The sequence below is a fragment of the Microtus oregoni genome, unplaced genomic scaffold, assembly GCF_018167655.1.
Source record: "Microtus oregoni isolate MIOR12 unplaced genomic scaffold, Mior012 000044F_ref0000062, whole genome shotgun sequence".
NCBI lineage: Eukaryota > Metazoa > Chordata > Mammalia > Rodentia > Cricetidae > Microtus > Microtus oregoni.
Genome location: NW_024543218.1, coordinates 15,269,963 through 15,293,442, shown reverse-complemented (window position 1 = coordinate 15,293,442; position 23,480 = coordinate 15,269,963).

The following is a 23,480-nucleotide window of genomic DNA, read 5'->3' as shown; positions in this document are numbered from 1 at the left end:
GGAACATACCTCATCTTTCAATTTATTCTAATTTTGTCTTTGACATGACTAGTATATTGTATTTATCAAAATTTTGATTGCATATTGATATTTTTCTTTCCTGTCTCAAATTATAAATGCCTTAAAAATCAGAATAATTTTATTTTCATTTTCTGTGGTTTGTGCCTTTGTACATCATTTGCAGTTTGGTGGATAATCAAGTAATAAGTGGATGTGTAAATTACATGAATGAATGAGAGAGAGAAGGAAAGTGTGACTAAACCATTAACTGTTTAATGGTCATTAAATATTAATAGAACCAGCACAAATAAGGCAGTCCTTATTTTATACCATAAAATAATAAAATGGCAAAAAGGATAACATTCAAGCATTATGGATGAGAAACCCATTTTCTTAAAGAAAAGTAAGCTGAATAATAATTAATTTGCAGATACCAATCTAAAATCTCTCTCAGAGAAGCCTATGATTCAACAAAGCAGTTCTCACACAGGACGGTCACTAAGTCAGCCTAGTGACATCGTCGAGTCAAGACACCATAGTCTCAGCTTTACTATTTTACATGTACAATGCACCATTCATTTCCTGTGTGTGAAGCTGGACCTCGATTCCGTGAGTTTTATGGGTGCCCGCCCTCGTACTGTGCTGAAAGTCTCACTGGAAAGAAATAGTAGGCATTTCAATGTAGATGGAAGGAATGGGGAAGTATGGAAAACTAAGATTTATTTAGGAAAAAAAAGAATATAGTTTGTCTTAGGGTTTCTATTACTGGGACGAAAGCACCATGATCAAAAAGTAAGTTGGGGAAGAAAGGGTTTATTAGACCTACACTTTAGCATTGCCATCCCTGAAGGAAGTCAGGTCAGGAACTCAAACAGGGAAGGATCCCAGAGGCAGGAGCTGATGCAGAGGACACAAAGAGTGCTGCTTATGAGTTTGTTTCCCCTGGCTTGCTCAGCCTACCTTCTTATAGAACCCAGGACCAGCAGCCCAGTGATGGCACCACCCACCATGGGCTTGAACCTCCCCCGTTGATCACTAATTGAGAAAATACCTTACAGATGGATCTCAAGGAGGCATTTCCTCAACTCGGGCTCCGTCCTCTAATGACTCTATAGCTATTGTCAAGTTGACACCCAAAACCAGCTAGTGCATAGCTGTTCTAATCTAGATGTTAAAGAAGTTCTGCAGGACACTGAGTGTGCATGGGAACTCTGGGTTCGTAGATCTGAGACAGAATCTTACTAGATTCTAGGAACTGAAAGACAGGAGCTAAGTCCTCTCCCTAGAGAAGCAGGGACAAGACAGATAAAATAATATGCACCCAACTCTTGCATTTATTGCAATGACTACATAAAACATTTATGTATAATTTATATTGAGGCTCAGTGGTAGAAAGGATTCATACATGTTTACACATGCATAGGCATTTTTAATAGTTCCTGGGAATAACAATAAGAATGGGGTCTGCAGGCAGAAGATGATGAAGTTTTGGGAAGTCTAAACCATGAAGGAACATGAGAGTAGCATTGCCTACGTCCAGCTTCATGGTGTGTCCCAGCACTACTTATGTGACTTAGGCATCTCAGAGGTGTATCCTTTCTCACCTTGAAATGTGCACAGTAGCACATTGCAGATGATTCCAAAAGGGGTAGACATGGAAGGGAGCAGTATACAGTAAGGGGAGACAATGGTACTTTATAGTTGCTTATTATACAGAAGTTAATATGACTATAGAAGCTATGTACATAAGTGCCCATAAGACACTTTCAGAAGGATACTTGGAGGTTACTATACAGGTAACTTTGGGATAAAGAGAAAAAAAGATCAGGAGTGTGTCACATAAGATAATTGTTATTATGCTGTGTGTGCATATGTGTGCACATACACACACACAGAAAATCCTCTAACATCCATATATATGTATATATATATATATGCAATATAAAATATATGTCAATGTTTTCTATTTTAAGATCTCTCTACTCATTCTCCCGTGCTATGTGATAATGCTCTTGTACACATAAATATTTGTCACTTGTATTAGTTTAACAAACACTGAATGGCCAGTAGCTAGGCAGGAGGCAGGAAATATAACCAGATTAAGAATTCCAGGAAGAGGAAAGGCAGAGAGATGCGATCACCAGCCAGATGCAGAGGAAAGAAGATGAGAATGCCTCACCGAGAAAAGGTACCAAGGTAGGTGGCTAAACATAGATAAGAATTATGGGTTAATTTAAATTGAAAGAACTAGTTAATAATAAGCCTGAGCTAAGAGGCTAAACAGTTTATAATTAATATGGGCCTCTTTTGCTTCTTTGGGATGAACGGCAGGATGGAAACTTCATTCTACACTCCTGACTCTCCCGACTAAAACAAGAGTAATGTTATATTCATCAACACTAACTTCCCATTTTCCTTCATACACAACTTGAAGACATCTTTGACTTTTTTGCTTTGTTGGGTTTTTGTCTCCTTTTGCTTTTTTTTTTTTTTGCACTAGGTGTGGCCAATGAGATGTAGAAGAAATTACTGTATAAAATTTCAAACCTAGTATATAAAAAAAAAATCCAACAAAAACCTGCAAATTCTCTGATGATGAAACATACAGAAACCTTCAGAGATCTCAAAGCCCCCTGGACTGAGAAAGCCACAGGATCTTATAAACCTGGGTCCCTGGGTGACAATATGAAAAAAAAAATTGTTCCCCACCCAGAAATGTCTACTCTAAACATGCATGAAATGAAACTAGAGTCACATCACAGGCATTTGGAGGTTACTCTGCATAGCTAAGGTACACAACCAAACATTCTGAAATGCTATCTGCTTGCACCTTTTCAAGGGATTATATCTCCCTGGACCTATGAAAAGGAGATGGAGAGAAACAAGGAAAAAAGCGAGAGCCAGAGCTAGCTGAAAGCAGACACCGCGGCAGACTTTGTTCACAAGTAAGTAGTTGCTTGAGCTGCCCCCCCAAGAGTTGTTACTCCAGCCTCCCGCACCGTCTACCTGAGAACCAGCCAGGGCTCTGCCTTTGTCTGGCCTCCATCTGGGAGCAAGGTGACCTGCTCGAACTGCCACTCCTGCAGTCCTGTTAAATACTCACTCCACACTCACCAGACTGCACTTTTCGTCCTAAAACAGGGTGCTGACCTCAAAGGAAAACAGGTTTAGGCTACATCTACACGGGTGACCATGTGTGGCATAAAATAGACTTTCCAGCATGCGTTTATTTGGCAATGACTTAAAAGTACAACCAGATGTTTTCATGGAGAACGGTTCTTTCAGCCACAAGTGTTTCCAATTTAAATACATTTGTTTTGACTCTACTTTGCTGCAGATGGAAAACATCCATTTTCTTTCTTTCCAGTGGGGATAGACAGTGAACGTTGGCAAGTCTCATAGAGAATGATTACCAGCATAGACAAAACTTCAGTGAAAGCTGTATTTCCATAAGGAGAATTTTTTTAAAGACAACTTTGCATGTTAAATAGGTTGGCTCTTTTAAAACAATTTCTTCCCTTTAATTTGTACCATAAGTCTTAAACATCTGTAGATGTTTGATCCTAGGGAACTATCTTACTCTTCAGTGATAAGTCTGATGGGTCTATTCAGAATGACAGCGTAGCTTCTGGGTAAGCCATCGATAGCTACTACAAATAGATGCTTACTATTTTAGCTAGAGTCTATTATATGGGAGCGTTTTTATCAAATTTACTTGAAAATGGCAAGATGAAAAGTAACAAGAATTCTAAATAACATTTTGAAAAATAGCAGGAAAAATATTTCCATCCCTTTTTGGGAACAGACCAATGTGTGCATGACAAAGACTCGTAAGATCTAGGCAATAGTTTACATTATTTTGTTTTAAGAACCTGGGAGTTGTATTTTACCTCATAAAACACATAGTTTTCTTCAACAAAATTTTCTTTTTTTATTTAAATCTATGATTTGTGAGATGCTTCTTCAAAAATGTTTAAAATTTTTATTCTTTGCCTTAGGATATTAAAATGACTAAAAATATCCTAAAACTCTGTTGACTGTTGACAGCAAAGTCGTTCTTATTAGTTTTCCTTGAAGACTGTTCTCTCTATCAGTCTGTGTGTAACTCTTCCACAGTCTGGGATACACGGTTGATAGTTTTAAATGGCAAAGCCAGTAAAAAGAACTATAAATATTATAATATTTATTAATTTTTGTTACTGAATTGAAACAGGAGCCATTCTATCCCCTGTCCCCATTTTCCCACTAAAAGTTCTTCATCTAAGATGCTGTTCTGTGTGGAGTTTTCATAGCAAATGGCGTTCAGCTTTTCTTCCCACTTTAATCTTTATCAGATAGCCTACTACTCTCTTCTGTCTTGAATTTTCCAATCCATTCTCAGCAATGAGAAGTCCTCTCTAAAAACTGCTCTACCACACCCTTCCTTCTTAGTCAGCTCTTAGGTTTTTGCCCTCCAGACGCTTTTACTGCTTTAAAGACATGTGTTCATGAAGTTGGCCATGGCCATAGAAACCTCTGGGACAGCTTTAGGCTTCTCTTAGATCCCAGTCAGACTGAATACCGAGAGCTTCTGACTCTGTGAGGGTCTCTGCAGTGCCTTCTCCCAGCGTCATTCCACCAGCAAAGACTGGTTTCTGCCAGACCGCAGAGTTGGACAACATTCTTCCAGCGTAGTGGAGTCCTAGATTGTTTAGATGACCCATTGGAACCAGCTGTTGGCCCAGGGAACTAGGAATTTAGGAGCATTCTGTAGAAGCATTGTGAAATGGACATGGCCATTTTCTCTAGTGTTTGGAAAAGGCAAAGCCAGCGTTTCTCCACTTATACTTTCCTTCAGTATGTGTTCCACTGAATTTGTGAGTGATAGTGAAAAGTTGTAGATATTTCTAAGTTAATGAAGTATGCATTCTGGGGTTTCCAATGAGGGAATATAATTATTCCACTTCAGCTAAATGATGATCTATGCTACATTTAATTTTAAAAAATCCCAATAGTCCCTACTTTTTCTTTAAAGCTTACCTTCTTATAGCTATTATCAAGTGTCATCATTGTTATCAAAAAGGATAATTTTTCCTTTTAAAAAACCTGTCAGTAAGCCAGGCAGTGGTGGCTCACACCTTTAATCCCAGCACTCGGGAGGCAGAAGCAAGCAGATCTCTGTGAGTTCGAGGCCAGCCTGGTCTACAAGAGCTAATTCCAGGACAGGCCCCAAAGCTACAGAGAAACCCTGTCTCGAAAAAAAATAAATAAAAAACTGTCAATAGCTATATGTCTTGAGTTAAAGCATATTATTCATGGTTTTGCCTACTTAAGAGACCACCTAGTACATTTTCTAGAACATAAAATTAAAATGGCTTCTCCCATATAAAATTTTCATTCTCACTTTTTTAATTATAAATGTGAAATATGTCAATATGATCCTAAAACATTTATTAAGTAGTTGTTTTTAATCATTATTTCAAATTCCTAACACTATGGAAAAATAAGCACTTGCATATTTTCCAAATAATAATCAAAATTTTATATTAGAAAATGCAATTGTCTTCTGCTTTGCTTGTATCTGCATTTCAGAACAGCAGAGCTCACACCAGTAACTCCTCTTGATTGTTTTTGCTACTTTATCTTGAATATTTACTTTGTATCTTTTGGTTTAAGTGCTTTAGATATGTATCTAAAAGTGAAATATTCATAAAGTCACTAGCCTATCAGTAGCCTTTTCTTGGGTTTTCACTTACCACTCGCTGGGACTCATATGAGACGGGTATTGAGTTTTCTGTACCTACTGGAACAGCACCAACCTGCTTTCATAAGTACACATGCACCCTTAAAACTTGGAATTCATAAACATCCAGTTGAAACTTTAACTCCCTATAGTTGAAAATGGAACTCTGTGGGTATCTGAAGCACAGACATTGGAAATCAGTGTGCTACATTCTGTGATGCAGGGGAGGGAACCCTTAGCTCTATGACTTTCAACTAACAGTCTTTTGGTGATATCATTTCTTTGTATTGAACTTAGAAAGCTGTTGCTGAAATATATGGTTCAAAAAGACTGAGATGAGGAAAACAACAAACTAGAGTTTTCTTTCATAAATGACATCATGAAGCCTCTCTTAGATGAGAGCACTTGCTTGCCTCTAGCAAGCGGAGCAGACCCGAGAAATTGCTGCTACCAAGAAAACATGCTTTACTCTTTCCCAAGCTTTCTCAGGCTTTCAGTGGATTCAGTTGTCCACACGTCTGGGCGCCATTCTGTTGAAGGAGCTGCGGGCCTGCTTTTCGTACCGCCCGGCTCCCGCACAGCTAGCTTTACACCAGAAATAACGACACACAAACTGTATTCATTTAAATACTGCTTGGCCCACTAGCTCTAGCCTCTTACGGGCTAATTCTCATATTTTGCCTAACCCATTTTTAGTAATCTGTGTAGCACCAGTCTTACCGGGAAAGATTCAGCATGTCTGACCTGGCGGCTTGCTTCATCGCGTCTGGCTCTGAGAGGAGCCATGGAGCTATGGGGATTCTTGGGCTCAGCATCTGGCATATGGAGACTAATCATGGCAATCAAATCGAAAGATCTTAATTAGGTCAAACTAAACAACTACAGAAAGTTAAACCATTCTAGAACAATGCCATGCTAAATGAATGAAAGCCATGGTTCTTAAATCCAGACGATTTGTCCTTTCGATCCATTACTACATGCTTAGAACAATTCACCTAAGCCTTCAGAGAAGTTAAAGTTTTTTATTTTCAACCTAAAGAATTATTTATAATTCAACATATAAGTATTACGAACATATAAGTATTACGTACAAAATGAGACCTGAACAAAGGTGCAAGAGGATAAATGAAAAGTAGAAATTTGAGATAGCAATAATTGCTTTATGACTAATATCTCACTCACTTATAGCATTGTTTATGTAAATTTAATTTGCAGGGAAATTAATATTACAGAGAGGCATGGAGAAGTAAACATGCCTTGAGAGTTTCGTTGCAATTGTGTTCTCCTGCACCTTTTCCATCTCATGGAACCCTCAGAAATTGAATTTGAAATTTTACCAATATAGTTAAAGTTCATGTTTATTATTTCATTTCCACTGGCAGGTGCCAACCTTGGTGAACAATAATTCTGTCATTGAATCTATATTAATTAACGGTGAACTTGAGAACTACTAGATTCAAGACAAAGCAGATACTAGTTAATAATTGCAATGGCTTATGAAGCAAATCCCATCATCTTGGCTTTAGATATGGAAGTTAATTAGAATTTAATGTATAGTTTATCAGCAAAAAGCAATATTTTATACGTAAAATTAGTGAAAATGGTAAGAAAGGAAAATTTAATGAAAAACTGCTAAGGTGGGGCTTAAAATCCAACAGAATGAGTCATGATTATGGTTTCTCTGTTTTGCATTAACTATTTGAGTATTCTAAGCTTTAGCTTCTACTTCTATAGACCAGGGTTGGTAAATACATGAATTAAGGGTGAGAATTTATGCAATGTTTTCACTGCAGAGATACAGAACACCATCACTATTTAACAAAGGCTAAATCCCCTTCACAAGTATTAAAAAGAAAACTTCCAACGTTGAGCACATGCTGTGCTCTGGGCAACACTGCCACGAAAATAGAGAGCACCCAGATGCAGAGAGAGCACTTGCTGTGAGCTTCACGCCATGCTTACTAAGTCCTTAGAGCACGGCTTGTCATCTGAGCCCTTCAGCCGTAGCCATTCACTTCGTGGATATTGAATGACCAGTTATAAGGATGATCAACACGAGTTCATGTCTATGTTTACGTGTGGTTTCGTAATCTTGTTAGTACTCTGTTAGAAATGAAACACGGCATTCAACATGGTAATAAGCTTGAAAACAATTATCCCACACATGTTATTAAACTCACATGTGTTTCTCTAAACATTAAAAATGAAAGACCTTTTCTCAGTAAAGAGAATCAGAGCTTAAAAGCTTTTCATTTGGTGTTGTAAGGATTATAATACGGCAGGACAAGTCACAATGAGGAAAGAAAGAAGGCACAAACCACAGCCAGAGTAGATAAATGAAATGAAATTACCTTGACCTTTTGCCCTATATGTGGCAAAGTCATTAAAGAAAATAAAATTGCTAGAAATCATGACAAAGTATGTAAAACTCATACTTTGATTATTGATTTTTTTTTGAAGAAACTCATGGACTTAAACTAGATGGCATTTGAATTACTCTATTTGGGGTTGTAAATAGATTTTAGATTTATAGTTATGTTTAACTCCAAATAATACAAGTTTGTGATTGAAAGACATTTCTACTTTAGTCATCTACTCCAAACCAATCTAAATTCAGTGGTAAATAAGGGTCACCTTTCAATTTTACCCATGTGTCCAGCAGTTCTGAAGCTCAAATAAGCTGCCCTTGGAATCGCTCTGTTTAAGTGTAACTGAGAAGACCCAAATGGTAAGAAGGACTTCACCGTGTCTATAGCTAAAATAATCTGAAAGTTTCTTTATTCACATTCATGAAGACAGGCATATTTAAGAAGAGTTCATCTGTAACTATCAACTGAGTGTTTCATGTGTGCTCTTAATCCGGCTTGGGTATCCTCAGATGCGTGCAGAGATGTGTTACATTGTGACCTAGGAATCCATAATCCAGCAGCAAATTTACCCAGGAAAGAAGACACTTTATCTGCTAGGAGAGCCTCAGAAATAAGATAAATTTACTTTTAATGTATTCTTCTAGTCAAATCATCCTAATACCCTCAGATACAAGGAAAGAGGACCAAGCAACAGCTTCCTAGAAACTATTAAAACACTGACATTTTTAACTATGTGACTATGTTTTCTAGCTACATGTATTTTGTATTTATAATCAGGAAAATAAACTCATCTCTTCCAGGGCCTCTCAAGGACAGTGTTCAGGTCAAGCTCATGGTGGAGTATAAAATGATTTTTAACAGATACCAGTGAAGCATCTCACCTAGAACATCTTTGTCCTCTCACCATCTCCTCATCTCAAACTCAGTGGTAAGATGATGTCTATCTGTTGTTCTCTAAAGTAGCAAGAAAACAACCATGGGTCCCTAAAATAATTCTGTAACCACTTGGATCACAGACAGTTAGTTGTTCTTCTTAATTCCTGCAATATAGGGAAAAAGTCCTTTCCTGTGCCAATGTTCAAACTTATTCCCCATCTTTTCCTTATTTTCAGAGTATTCAGATTAATGTTGTGATACCTTTTTCCCCCCTGATTTTGTTCTCAGTATGTTTGCCTTCCATACTAAGGCTACTGATTTTCCCACGCTAACTTTGTTCCCTGGCACTTTGAAATGTGTTTATTAGCTTAAGAATTTTTTTTGTGGGTCTTTAGGGACTTTTAAACAGAGAATTAGATAATCTACAAATAAGGACATGCTGACTTCTTCCTCTCTTGTTTGTATCCCTTTATCGCCCTTGTGTTGCTGCTCTACTTAATACTACAAACACTATAGGGAGAAGTGTGAGTATTACTGCAAACAGAGCACCACAAACACAAATCTCTAAAAGGTGAAAAACACCCCAGAATCATTAGAGTAAAATCCCAGCAAAATTTTGTTTTCCACATCTGGAAATTAACAATTAAGCCTGACATTAAAATTCATGTAAATAAATTGAACAACTCATGTTTTGAAAAAAATATTGGAATTTTGTATAAAAATCAAAGATCCATTTACATGTACATCAGCAATTCATTTCTAGATATTTATTTCATGCAAACATTAACACAAATTTCTGTACTAAAATGTCTTAGTTTTCTCATTCAGCATAAACTGACAATCCAAATATCTGCTTACATAAAGTTGATACATTGTGATATATCCATTTAAAGGAACAATAATGCCTTTATATTGCATGTTCTGCACACTCACTCAGAGTGAGCTCTGTGATCGTTTGAACCAGGAACGTCCTCCTTGGGCTGCCCTTGTGTGGGCTGAATAGAGGATGAATATAGAGGAGTCAGGAGTGTCAAAGTTAGAGCAAAAAAAGTAACAGTTTAAAAAAGGCGCAGTTGGTGCCAAAGAACAAGAGCTACACCAAAAGCATGCCGGAAAAAAGGCGCGAAATTCATAAAAACGTTGAGGACGTTGCAAAGCCCGTGAAGAATACTCCCAGCCAAGATGGCGCTGAAGGGGAGCAAGTAGGGAGGAGATCTGACTAATTTGCAGGAAGATGATTGGAGTTAGAGATGGGGTAAGATGATAAAGAGTGTCTGATGTCCACATGATCCCCCTTTGGGGCTCTAGGAGCTGCAGCTGATGCAGACGTGACCACTGATGTGATTGCTTAATTTCCCTTCAGCTTCTTCTGCGATTCGTGGGTTTTTGCTTTATAACTTGCAGGTTGTAAGAAAGTAAATGAGTTCCTGCTTGACTCGACTCTCTGCTGCATCTTATTGTCTCCTGGACCCCGGGGTGGCTGGGTGGCCAGCTGTGCACTTCCCCTCCTCAGCCAGGGCCTGTCGGGGCAGCTGGTTCAATTCTGCTGGGTTGCCTTAAACACCTGGTTTCCCATTGTTGGGGATATTTAGAGAGGTTATAAGATGTTCATGTGGTCAAACCTTGCTGCAGGAAGAACATCATTGAGGAGAGCTTTGATAGTTTTAGTCTTTCCCGACTTCCAGTTGTTTCTATTTTCTGTGTTTGGTGGAGATGTTATCTCTACTTTTCACCCGGGGACATGACTTTCCCAACATGGGCTCTCTCTCTCTGAAACTGGAGTCTTTTCTCTCTCTGAGTTGCTTTAGATCATAGTGCTTATAACAACAGCAAATGAGAACATTCACAAATAAGTGAAAATAATTTTTAAAATTTCTTGCTAGAGGCTGCTTGTTCATACCCTGACCACCCTGACTCAAAATAACCACACAGAAATCTGTATTATTTTCAATACTGTTTGGCCGATAGCTTAAGCGTACTTTTGGCTAACTCTTATATCTTAAATTAACCCATTTCTATTAATCTGTGTATCACAAGGCTGTGGCTTACTGGCAAGGTTCCTGCGCATCTGTCTCCTGCAGGTGACTACACGGCTTCTCTCTGACTCCTCCTACTTTCTCTACATATCCCTTTCAGCCTAGCTTTACTCCGTTAAGCCATTGACCAAAAAAGGCTTCTTTATTAATTAATAGCAATAAAATATATTCACAGCCTACATCACGTCCCACATCACCTTCCTGTCTAAATGAAAAGGATGGTTTTAACATTAACATAACAAGATTACATAAAACAAAACAGATATCAAACAAGAATTACAGTTACAATATTTATATCTACTGTATCTTTTATCATAACTAAAGAAAACTATAACTATCTACTCCTCAACTCCATCAAAGACCCCAGAAGGATATAATATTACCTAAGTTGACAGCAAGTGAATTGTAAGCAACTTCCAAAACTTTAGAATTGACAGACTGCCTGTACAGTCACCCAAAGTTATTCCGTAACATTGCAGGTACCCATCTTCAGCCTACTGGCCCATAGTATCTGGCAAACTTTCCCATGAAGCAGGAAATCCAAAAATCTGTTCTGCTTTATGATGGCAAAGTCTATCAGTTGCCTTCTTCTGTGTCCTGCAGAATGTCTGGCAGACTGTTTTATGATGCAGGAACCCCAAAGTACTGTCTCATCTTTTTTTAAGTTTACCAGTCATTTTGTGTGGGTCCTGCTTGTCCAGTTTATAGAGCATAACATCAAGCAGTCCAGGCAAGAGCAGTTTCTTGCCCAAATGACTAGCAAACTCCATGAGTAGCCTCTTTCGTGCCCATCATCCTCTTGAAGTAGATTGGTGCTGCCAGGGGCAGATGTGATCACTGTCATGAAAAGTCCTAAGTTCTTAAAACATTTTAGATGCCATTTTAAATTCTGTAGTCTTTGAAAGATCTGAAGATATCTATCCATCTGAAATACATCTCTGTACATCTAGAAAACCTAAATAAACATTACCACAAACTTGACTATTATAGATGATTATCTATTAACCTGTATTTCTTAATTATCCATTACATTTTTAAATGAGCTACACAAACACAATACCTTAATTAAGGGCAGAAAAATACATGTAACAAAATTTACCTTAAATTTGTGTCAATAAACCAAGATCCATACCAAAGCAAATCACTATAGCATATCCCCCTTTAAATGTAAACACACATTTTAAAACAATATTTGGGAATTTGGGCATAGTTCTCTCCAAACTGCTTCCTGAATTTTGTTGGGCGAAGTATTTTCTTTTGGGGGGTTCACAGAGACCTTTCAGGGGGTCTTGGTCCATTGTTGCTGAAGGCTTCATGTTCTTTCCCCAACTGCCCTGAATTGAAATAACCACACAGAAATTTGTATTGATTGAAATACTATTTGGCCAACAGCTTAAACGTATTTCCGGCTAACTCTAATATCCTAAATTAACCCATTTCTATTAATCTGTGTATCACCATATGGCTGTGGCTTACTGGCAAGATTCTGGTGTGTCTGTCTCCTGCAGGCAGCTACATGGCTTCTCACTGACTCTGCCCACTTGCTCTCTATATCTCTTTCAACCTGGCTTTACTCTGTTAAACCATTGGCTGAAAGCAGTTTCTTTATTAACCAATGGCAATAAAACATATTCATAGCATACATCAATCACCTCTCACATCAAAAGTTAATTCTGACATACATGCATATACATATATATATATATAATGCTCAATATGTATAATGTATATATACAACCTGCTCGACATGTATAATATTACTTGTATGTATGTTTCAGGTCTGACAAATTGGTATTGGATAACCAATTGGTGTGCTTTTCCCTGGGGAAGACTATTTCTTCTGCTCTCAGCATTCCTTAGTTCCCTGTAGTAACAATTAATAGTAATAATTTAATGGAGAGCAGGGGGAGAGATATGTAAAAGGTTGGAGGGAGGATAGGGGAAAATGATGTAATTATAATCTCAAAAAATGCAAGCAATAATTTTAAGTTAATTTTAGTTCTCTAAATTAGCACTGTTATAAACTGGACGTTCCTGGTAAATGCAGTCTCAAAGCCATGAGAGTGAAGAAGGGCTCTGGCGCATAAAAGCCATGACAAAGAAACCAAAAACCCTCACACAGGCACTGAAAGTTCTAAAACTTGCATTGAAATTCAAACTGCCAAAAGAGCAAAATAAATATTTAAGAGCAAGAATGGAGGGATTGATACACTACTCCTCAAATACGACTATAAAGTTGTAGCAAGTCTTGGCTAACCGCTTCCCCAGAAGAGCTAAAACAGCAGTTCTAGGAGCCAGGAGTAGATGCAAGTAGAACACAAACTGCAGCCCAGTGGGGAAAGAGGCCTTTTGGATGGCGGGCCTGACAGTGAGGAACAAGATCAGCTGCACTCACATGTGCAATGGCACGAAACACAAGAGACTGTCACTGTTCAGAGCTCGCAGCTTCCACTCCACACTGGGACTCACACTAGGACACTACCACTGCACTCTCTGGGGTCAAATCATCTCTGTAGCAAAGAATTGCCTACCTACAGTTACCAGACCGTGTCCCTGTCCAAGTACATACCTACACAGCACCAGATTTCCTTGAAAGCGTTCTACCAAACAACGTACAACAGCAGTCTAAGGACAAAAACAAATCTAAAAAAGAAATCCCCTTTGCAACTCATACAGATGTTGAGAAGTTTAGCAAAAGTAGACTAGAGTAAAAGTTTTCATGTTCCCCTGTTATAGAGAGCATCTTGTAAAGTAAACTATTTGTGTTAAGAAAATGAGATTATACCATGTTAAAATGAACCAAAAAGATAGCTGGGTGGGTAAAAGTACTTGTTACCATGCCTAACCACATGGATTAAATTCTTAGGACCTACTACATGGAAGGAGGGAAAACTCCTGCAAGGTGTCCTCTGTACTTAAACACACAAAAATAAGTAAATAAGTGTAAAATAGAACTGAATAAAAATCAATTAAGAGAAGCATAGACTATGTCTGCTCATTTGGTAATAATATTTTGTTTTATACACATAGGTATATTTTATACAAACATATTTAATTTAATTTAATTTTATTAAAATATGAAAAATCCTTCTTGACAGCCATGATTTTATACACGTGGAGAGCATTTTCTAATTTGTTCCATTAGTGTGTCAGCCATTTTTTAATTACAATTTTAATTGTTGATTATCATCTTCAGGAAATGAGCAGCACCTTTACCTCAAAGATTGGAAAAAACAGCTTAATTTCTTCTTCATAATAATCCTAATTTCCATTTTTAAGCAGAGGTATAGATGAAAAGGTGTTCCTGAAGCTTTCATCATTTTTATAATTTAATTATTTGGCTATCATTTTGCCATTCTATCTGAATTGATAAAATGGAGCAATCTTTTTTTTCTTTTTTTTTTTTGGCAAATGCAACTTTGGGATGCATGGAGAAACTGATCTTCCTCAAGAGCATTGGCAGAAGTGGAGCCAGCACTACGACAAAGCCAGAGACTACCAAGGAGCGTGGAAACTTTCCAAACATGCCCAAGTCTTGATCAAGAGATCAGGCAAAGCAATCTGAGGTCTTAGAAGAAAAGTGATGAGAAAAGGAAAATAAGTAAGTGTTCATCTTAATTTGTACTATGAGCTGCCCATGAATGTTATCAATGTCATTGTAAAATGCATGAGTGTGTGTGTGTGTGTGTGTGTGTTTGTGTGTTTATGTGTTTCTAGAATTAAGCACCCAACACACTGTCATGTAACCGTGAATGATTTGCACAAGGTAAGTACAACACTGGGAGTGTTCAATGCCAGTGGACTTCTATTTCTTCATCTATGCACCAACCACTGCAAGGGACTCAAAGACAGTAATGCTGTAATCACAGCACCGTTATCAATTGGTGCTGGGACAGGAGACTTAGAAAGTAGCAACCAAGTTGATGGTGCCTAGAAAAAGATTCAATAAGTCTCAGCACAGTTGGCGCCCCCAAGGAGATCCATAAATGAAAGTGCATGAGAACTGGTATTCCATAAGCTATTTCTTTGGCCAAAATCCTGTCTACTTCCATATAATCACATTTCAGCAAAGTTATCCTTTGGATGATCTAATTCTCTCTGGGTGTAAATGAATCTCACTGGGGTCCCCCACTTTGGATGTACTTACAGGGGTCATATAACATTTCATTTTGAGTTTATAGGAACTTGAAAAGTGAGATTAAAGAAATAGTGTTAAAGTTTCTTTAAAAAATAAGGAGGCTTTTCTTTTTAACTTTTCCTTGACTTATACTCTTTCAAAATTTTCTCTCAGAATCCAGTATTAACTTTCACTTAATTGCAATCTCAAAAATGTGTCTCTTCGTCAGTTCCCTGGAGAAAATGGTAAACTAATAAAAGCAGAGACAGTGCAATCATTCTTAGCACAAGAGCATAACTTATGTGAAGACATCAGGAAACGTCAATAAAACACAATGATGCACAAGACAAATGAAGATGTGACATACAGTAGAGTTATAGATTAAGGAACATCTCCTCTCCTAATAAACATGTCAATCTAATAGGGACCAGTCTAAAGCTTGCTGGTGTCTCCTAGCTCCCTCGCTTGTTCCAGGAAGACACCATGCCCATACTGTAAAGAGCCACAAACTAAACGCTGAAAATAAACAAAGGATTCATACCTTCATGAATTTCAAGAGATAACATTTGAATGGCCAAATTATAGAGGAATGCTACAATTTTCAGACTTAAAAATATAGTTCCTTTGAAGCATCCATTTACAGAATAACTAAGTTATTGATTTTAAAAAGAAGGAAGGAAGATAGAGAGAGAGACTCCTATTTTCAGAACTGAAAGCGATAGGCAAATGAGCCTAGAATGTCTTTCATGGTGTTGGGTTGGTAGGTCAAGCCCCAAGCTAATTGAGTTCAGCACAAGTATGTTTAATATGTTAAATGTGCTCTTCATTTTAAAATGTTACATGTGAAAAGACTTCTAAATTATGCATCTGAGAGATAAACAACTTAAAACATGTAGATAGATAAACAACATTAATGAGATTTTATTTTGAAAATTATAGTACAACTATACATGCAGAAGAAAGATGGCATAATATTAAAATATATTTATTTTGTCAAAGGCCATCTGGTGAATTTTGTTATATCTATCAGAGGTTTTTAAAATTAAGCTTAGCATTTCAGTGATATATCTTTGCTGAGGCAAAATCGATTTTATATGTCTGTTCAATTTAATATATAAACTCTTATTATCAGGCTCAGACTGAGTAATATACTGAATTAGGCACCAGTCTATAGGACACCATCGCTGAAAGAAAATTTACCATTTCACAAAGAAATGGAACAACAAAAGTAATTTAATTTTGCTACAGAAATTTAGGTAAGTTAGGCATACAATAAAGAAGTACATTTTAAAATAACTAAAAAAAAAGTCAATTCATGCTTCCCCACAGAAGCAATAGTCACGTCTGAATTGACAATACACCAACAAGCCAGGAAGAAACGAAGTTCTTCTCCGTGATAGGAATCAGTGTGAACAGAACCCAGAGGGATGAGAGTACACAAAGTGTGTTCCTAGGATCTACTAGTATGTTTGAACGAGAAAGGAAAATAATTCAACGAAGAAAAGAAATAGCATTTAAATTTTTACTTTTATATTTACAGATATAATTTATATATTATCCAATATCAGTTGAAATCTTACTATGTTAAGTGATTTTTAAACATTAGTGTGTGCAATATTGATTAAAATAAAGTTAGGCTTGTGAAGTTTCTAAAAAGAAGCTCCACCTGAGACTTCTGCACGTCTCATTACCTAGTTAGAACTTTATGGTAGGTGAAAGATTGGAATGCGACCAGTGCAAAGCTGAATTATGGTCTATTTCAAGCCATCTTTATCTTCCTCAATAGCTACTCCTTGGCCACCTTGGTATCAGACAATACCCTGTGACTATCAGATAAAAACATTTTGGAATCTATTAACTTAGAATATCAGTAGTTTCCATCAGCTAAAAGGCCTAGCATCATCAAAGTCATCAGAGAGTATTTGAGGCTTGTAGTACCACTTCTTTGCTGTAACAGCCTACTTTGTGTTTCTGCATTATATATACTATATATTTACACTTATATATATATATAGTATACATAATGCAATATATAGGTATACACACACAGACACAAACACACACACACACACACACCCCATACAATAGCCAACTCTATTCAGAATCTCATGCAGTCTTTACTCTGATGGTTAAAAATGGTCACTTGAGTTAAGTTCTATGAGGTCAAGCTGTATAAAATCAGAAGGACAAGTTGCAAATGGCAAATCAATGTTTTCCATAGACGCATACAAAGAAACTATGAATAACAATCAAGCAATAACGAGTAATCTGAAGTAAGCTTACACCCATCTGCTACCCTGGGAGGAGCATGAAAACCAAGAAGGAGCCCTGTCCTGAAGAAATTGAGATCCAAGTATCCTTCCCTGTTCTTTTGGTTTGTTCCCACAAGCTCTCAGAATTCTCCTCACATGGATCTATTCCTGTATTGGGTACAGGGGCCTAAATTCTCCAACTGTCAAATGAAGATATTGTATCACATTATTGTAAAAGTCAATAGCTTGCAATATCAATCATAATTAAGTCAGGCAAAGGCTGATCAACATGCAACAAATGCAAGAAAAATAATTTATGAAAGGAATCTGTTCTACATGCTCTGTGTTTGAAATTGGAAAAAAATGTTTACAAACCACTAAATCATCCCAAACATCACTAAAGAACAATATGTTCTGGCATTTATATCAAATATGAAAATATATAAAAATGTACTTATGGTAAAATCAATTAAAAACAAATAAAAATGAAAGAAAGCCACATAATTCAATCATAATGAAGGGGCAAATATATGCTAACGTGTATCAATAGTATATAATATAAAACAACTTCTGTCATGATCCTAACCTCAGTGGGTTTGTACTTTCGGGGTAGGAGCATTTTGACTAGGAATGCTAGGTGGAAGGAACAGAAATAAGACAGAAACACAGAGACATAGTATAGATTCAGGAAGTCAGCTCAGTGCCTCCTATATTGAGTTTCGAGTTCACCCACGTTTATTTTCCATAAACTTTTATACCCCAATACGAAAGGGAGGGGAAGAAGACAAAGACTGCTTTAAAGTGATACAAAGGACAACTAGAAGTTACCTGCGCCAATACTTGAGACATCAAGCCATCAATTCCTGAGGTAAGCACTGTTGTTTAGGCAGTGAACCCACCCTAGATGAAGTGTCCTGAAGGCAGCCACTCCCTAGGTCATACCTCCTATTTCAAAAGAAGGAGCAGAAGTATGCTTGAATTCTCTGAATTGTGTTCAAGGTGGAACATATCTACCTCTATAGGCCACTTAAAGTCCAAAACACCAAGTAACCACACCCTAAGTCAGGGTGTGTAGTCACCAACTTTGAGAGTGCAAAATAAACTCAAACTCTTTGACCTTCAGACAAGGTAGAATAGGCTCACATTTTTTTGGGTCTTCACAATTGTATATTTGCATATATAAACAAATACACAGTAGAAATAACAATGACATACGTGTTTGCCTACAATATAAAAACTACAACTAAGAACAGCGAAGCTTGCTGAAAATCGTCACTTGTGTGTGGTTATGTGACATACAGGCAATTTTTATACAGCCAACTCGAAAACATATATCCGTACATTGAGTTAGGTTTGTCTTTTCTAGCTATGCCAGTGGGATGGCTTTTCTCACCATGAAAACCTTAGTGATAGAGGAAACACATGTCTCCTGCACAGTGTCCACTGAAAGGAGATATTTAAAGGCACAGCTAGGCTCTTTCTGTCGGCATCATAAATTTTTTGTTCAATTTAACATTTAATGAAGAAAATAAGATTTAATAATGTGTGACTATTTCATCTTGTTCATGGAAATAAAAATGGGAACATAAATAAGTGGCTGGGAGGACTAAAGCTCTGGGGACAGAGTGGTAAGTAAATGTCAGAAGGATACGCTCTGAAATGGACATACCATGGCTTTAAATGCACACACGACCATGTTCTCACCACCATCACTAAAAAGGTCTTTGCTGTTTTATCTAGGTTTAGCTATTCATGGAATAGTTTTTTTAAAAAAATAAAATCCTAAGAGAAGCAGAATAAAATGATTACCAAAGCATGCCAGACGGGCTTTGAGATACTGGTCAAAGAATGCACAGCTTCAGTTCGATCGCAGGAAAAAAATTCAAAAGGCCTTTTGTGCAACGTGATGAGTATAATTATCATTGTGCAAATGGTTTCGCATCATGATAAAAAATTAAACAACTTAGATAAAACAGCTCAGCCTTGTCTGTTTTAGACATGCTCGGGATTCTTTCGTTTTCTCTGGTTATTGATTTTGCCACGATAAGCCAAGCTTCTTTTGGTTTTTGTCATAGAATGAAAACCAGTAGATCTCCAGTAATCCGCTGTCTTTGGTACCAGGGTAAGACTCCTGGGGCACCTACCCTATTGACTGAGTATCTCTCAAATTCTTGGCCTCCCCAGTGTGAGACAGCCTTTGCTGGATTATGCAGACTGTATAGTGTGAGCCAACCCAGTAAATCCTTCCTGTGTTCCTTGTATTTGTTCCTTTACTCTAAAGAACCTTAAATCACCAGTGTGTAAGATCTCTAGCAATGGATTGTTTCCCAAAAAACACAAGTTGAATGAGTATTTTTCCTCACACTGCCTTATCATCTAAAGAAAACAGGTTCCAGAACCTAGTGCCTTCCTTCAGCATAACAATAAAAAAAAAATCATAAAATGGAAGGAAAGAACAAGATCTCCACTCCCCAGCTCAAAGCAGTCAGATGCAGAGAAAGGTCCCTCTGTCTTGGAGGAGGGAGAGATTAAACCTAAATCTGTTGTGGGAGCTCCATCTGATTAGCCAAAGACACTTAGGAGTGACTTGCCCTAAGGATGTGATTTTCTCTAAATTCAAGACATGATAAACTGAAGACCTGGTCTCCTTTTCTCCGCAGGGGTAGTCAGAGCCTGAGAAAGCAGCAAAGAAGTAGCTTGTGACCTTTCAGATCAGGCAGAATGACTGATCAGAGGTGAGTCTGCTTTGTTCTGGATTCTTGAGTCTGTCTTTTTATTGCACCCCTTAATAAACTGGTAAACAGACCTTTGTGTGTTCTCACTTTCTAGGTCTCTTAAGGTTTCAAGGTCAGTACCACACCAGCCAAGTTAAAACCAGGGCTAGGGAGCTGGAGAGATGGCTCAGTGGCTAAGAACACTGACTGCTCTTCCAGAGGACCAGGGTTCAAGTCTCAGCACCCACATGGTATCTCACAACTGTCTGTAACTCCATTTCCAGGGGACTCAACATTCTCACACCAAACATACTTACAGGCAAAACACCAATGGGTGGAGACCCAAAATGTGAGACTAATTTCCACCTTGTCTAATGGTCAGAGAAGTTGGAAATCGCTCACACTTGACAAAGCATAGTTGAAGTTAAGATAGCACCATTCAGCACTGACAGAAGGATATGCAAATGTACTTCTGCTCCTTCTTTTGTAATGTTGAGGTCACCTGGGGAGGGGCAACCTTCAGCTCACGTGATCTAGAGCAGCTTCAGTGCCTAGACAACAGAATGCTAATGATTTGCTGTCTCAGAGTGATAAAGCATTGACTACCTGAGTTTATCCTTTGTATTATGTTAATAAAGTCTTTTGTTAGCCACTGCCCCAACTCCCTGTTTATGTTGGGTATACAAATTGTGGAAAAATAAACGCAGGTGACTTCCAGATTTCAGTAATCACTGGAATACCTTCTCTACATTATTTTCTGGTTTCTTTCTTATTATTTTTGTGTGTCTTCATATTCTTTACTTCCATTTCTAAAATTCTCATGCCACTTCCCTGATAAGAGGCCAGTCCTCAACACCAATGCACATAAAATAAAAATAAATAAATTAAAAAAAAAACAGTGCTAGGGAAACAGCGTCTACTGCACCCCTGAAAGTACGTTAGGCTGGAGGCCAAAGCCTCTGCCACCCTTATACCAAATGCTGGCAGCAGAGCCGGTGCAAGCCTCTGTCAAATAAATGAACAATAAAGCTTCAGTTTTGACAGAACTGCTTTAGGGCAGGTCAGAATGCACAAAGAAAGCCCCCCGAGACTCCCCAAGAGCAGCCCGAGGCGTACGCAAAGGTGGGAAAATTAAAAATCTCTTCTCGCATATTTTCCAACCTTGGAGTTGGCCCGAGACACACCGGCCATCCGCTTGAGAAGAGCAAGTCCCTGCAGCTGTGGGACCTGTCAATGTCAGTGGCCAATGGAACGGCTGTGCTACCGTTCCTCAACCATGGACCACACTATATCCCTAAGCTATTTCGGGGCCAGTGCTTGGGGATGGGACTTTAGATGTTTCCTAGCACCAAGCACAGAGACCAGAGATCCATATTTCTCCTCCTGGACTAAGGCTCACAGCTCTATCAGCCAGGCTGCCTATGGCGGACCTACAAAACAACTCAAAACACCTTTTCATTTGTTTTGGGGACAAATCTGGGTTTACGTGGTTTCCTAGTACTAAAACCAAGATAACACACTGACAACGAACTCTTATAAAGTTTGCATCTGATGCAACACAGTACTGAAATAGTAGAAGAGATTAGACTCAGAGAGAATAAACTATGTAATTAGAATATCAGGAAAGTAAAGCAAAAACAAACCGAAACAAACAAACAAAACCAACAAAATAAAGTAGATTAGAAAGATTTCAATACATATCTAACCTCAACTGTCCAAACAATGTTACATACCAACAGACTTACACACTTTATAGGGAGAAATAGCCTTACCCAATACCCAAAATAAAGTGGCAGAAACTGTCCAGATAGGAACAAGCACACAAAAATTCAGAAATAGAGAATTTAAATACATGCTTTAAGGAAACTCAACAATGTCAGGAAAAACCATAATGATAATAATAATAAATAATAATACCACCACCAACAAAATTTTTGTACTTTAATAAAGAGAATTAACTTAAACAAAGAGATCAAAACAAATGGTGAAAACAGAACAATCGCCAGTTACAAAATAGAGGAGCAAATTTATGCCATTATTAAACCATCAGTAACAAAACAGATGAAACCAAAGGAAGAACTAATGAGCTTGCTGACAGAATTCTTAAAAACGCATGGTTAGAGAAGGAAAAAGAAAACATAATGAAGAATAGTCACACGGACTTTGGAATGAACTGAGAATAGCAAATGTGGTAGGCTTGCTAATCATGGCTGTCTAAAGGGCCAGAGCTAACATAATGAATATATATTGCAAAGAGAATTCATTCCATTGGCCTTTCTGTCTACAAAGACAGCCATAATCCGGTGATGGAGGTGTGGAGAATTCTTCGTCTTCAGTGCACACTGGAAGGCTGAAGAAGCTGTGTCCTAATGACAGACTAGAATAAGAACAGGTAGATATACTCACCAGTCAGGAGAGAAAGCAGAGAGAACATCTCACCAGCTGTTCCCTAAGACCTCCTTGCATCTGGCCTGTAGCCACATGCTGCTGTCTACTCTAGGGAGGGGTCTTTCTATTTTCTTATTAGCAGAGTGCTTTGTCCTGTCCTGTTTTGTTGGTCTGTTCTTGTTCTTTATGATCATTCTAAATATTGCTGTCATTTTTAATTAGTCTTACCACCAACAAATAGTCAGGTGAGCTTCATGGGATGCACAAAGTAAAAGTTCATAGTATATACACTGAAAATAGTAAGCAAGGAATCAAGACACAAAACTAGAAATGGACTAAAATATCCTTTAAAAGTAGTTACAAAACAGTTGTGGTAAGAATGTGGTTAGTGATTACCTTGCCTATAAATAACACAATTCTATTATTTAAAATAATTGAATAATTCACTAGATTAAAAAAATAGACCCTCCAATTTGTTACTTACAAGAAACTCACTGCCCCCAGAAGGGTGCACATAGCTCAAAAGAGAGATGGTAAGCTGAAATCCCCTTACAATAGAACCAAGAATGAATGTCGTAATAGCTGTTCTTAAGCCACATAAAACAGATTTTAGTCAGAGCTGATGAAAAACAATGTCTTCATATAGAGGAGTCAATTTAGCAAGTGTCTCACTTAGAACCCTATTGTTGTGAAGGAAGACCATGACCATGGCCACGCTTATAAATGGTGTGACTTCCAGTTTCCGAGGTTTAGTCCATTATCATCATGGTGGGACACGGAGGCATGAAGGTAGACTTGTGCTGGAGAAGGAGCTGAGGGGAACTGGCTCACTGGGTATGGCATGAGCAAATATGAGACCTCCAAGTCCACCTCCACAGTGACACACTTCCTTCAACAAGGCCATACCTCCTAATAGTGCCACTTCCCTTTAGGGAACATTTCCCTTCAAACCACCACAGCAGGAGATGCCAGTTCTAGATACAAGTGTGCCCATTTAAAGTCACCT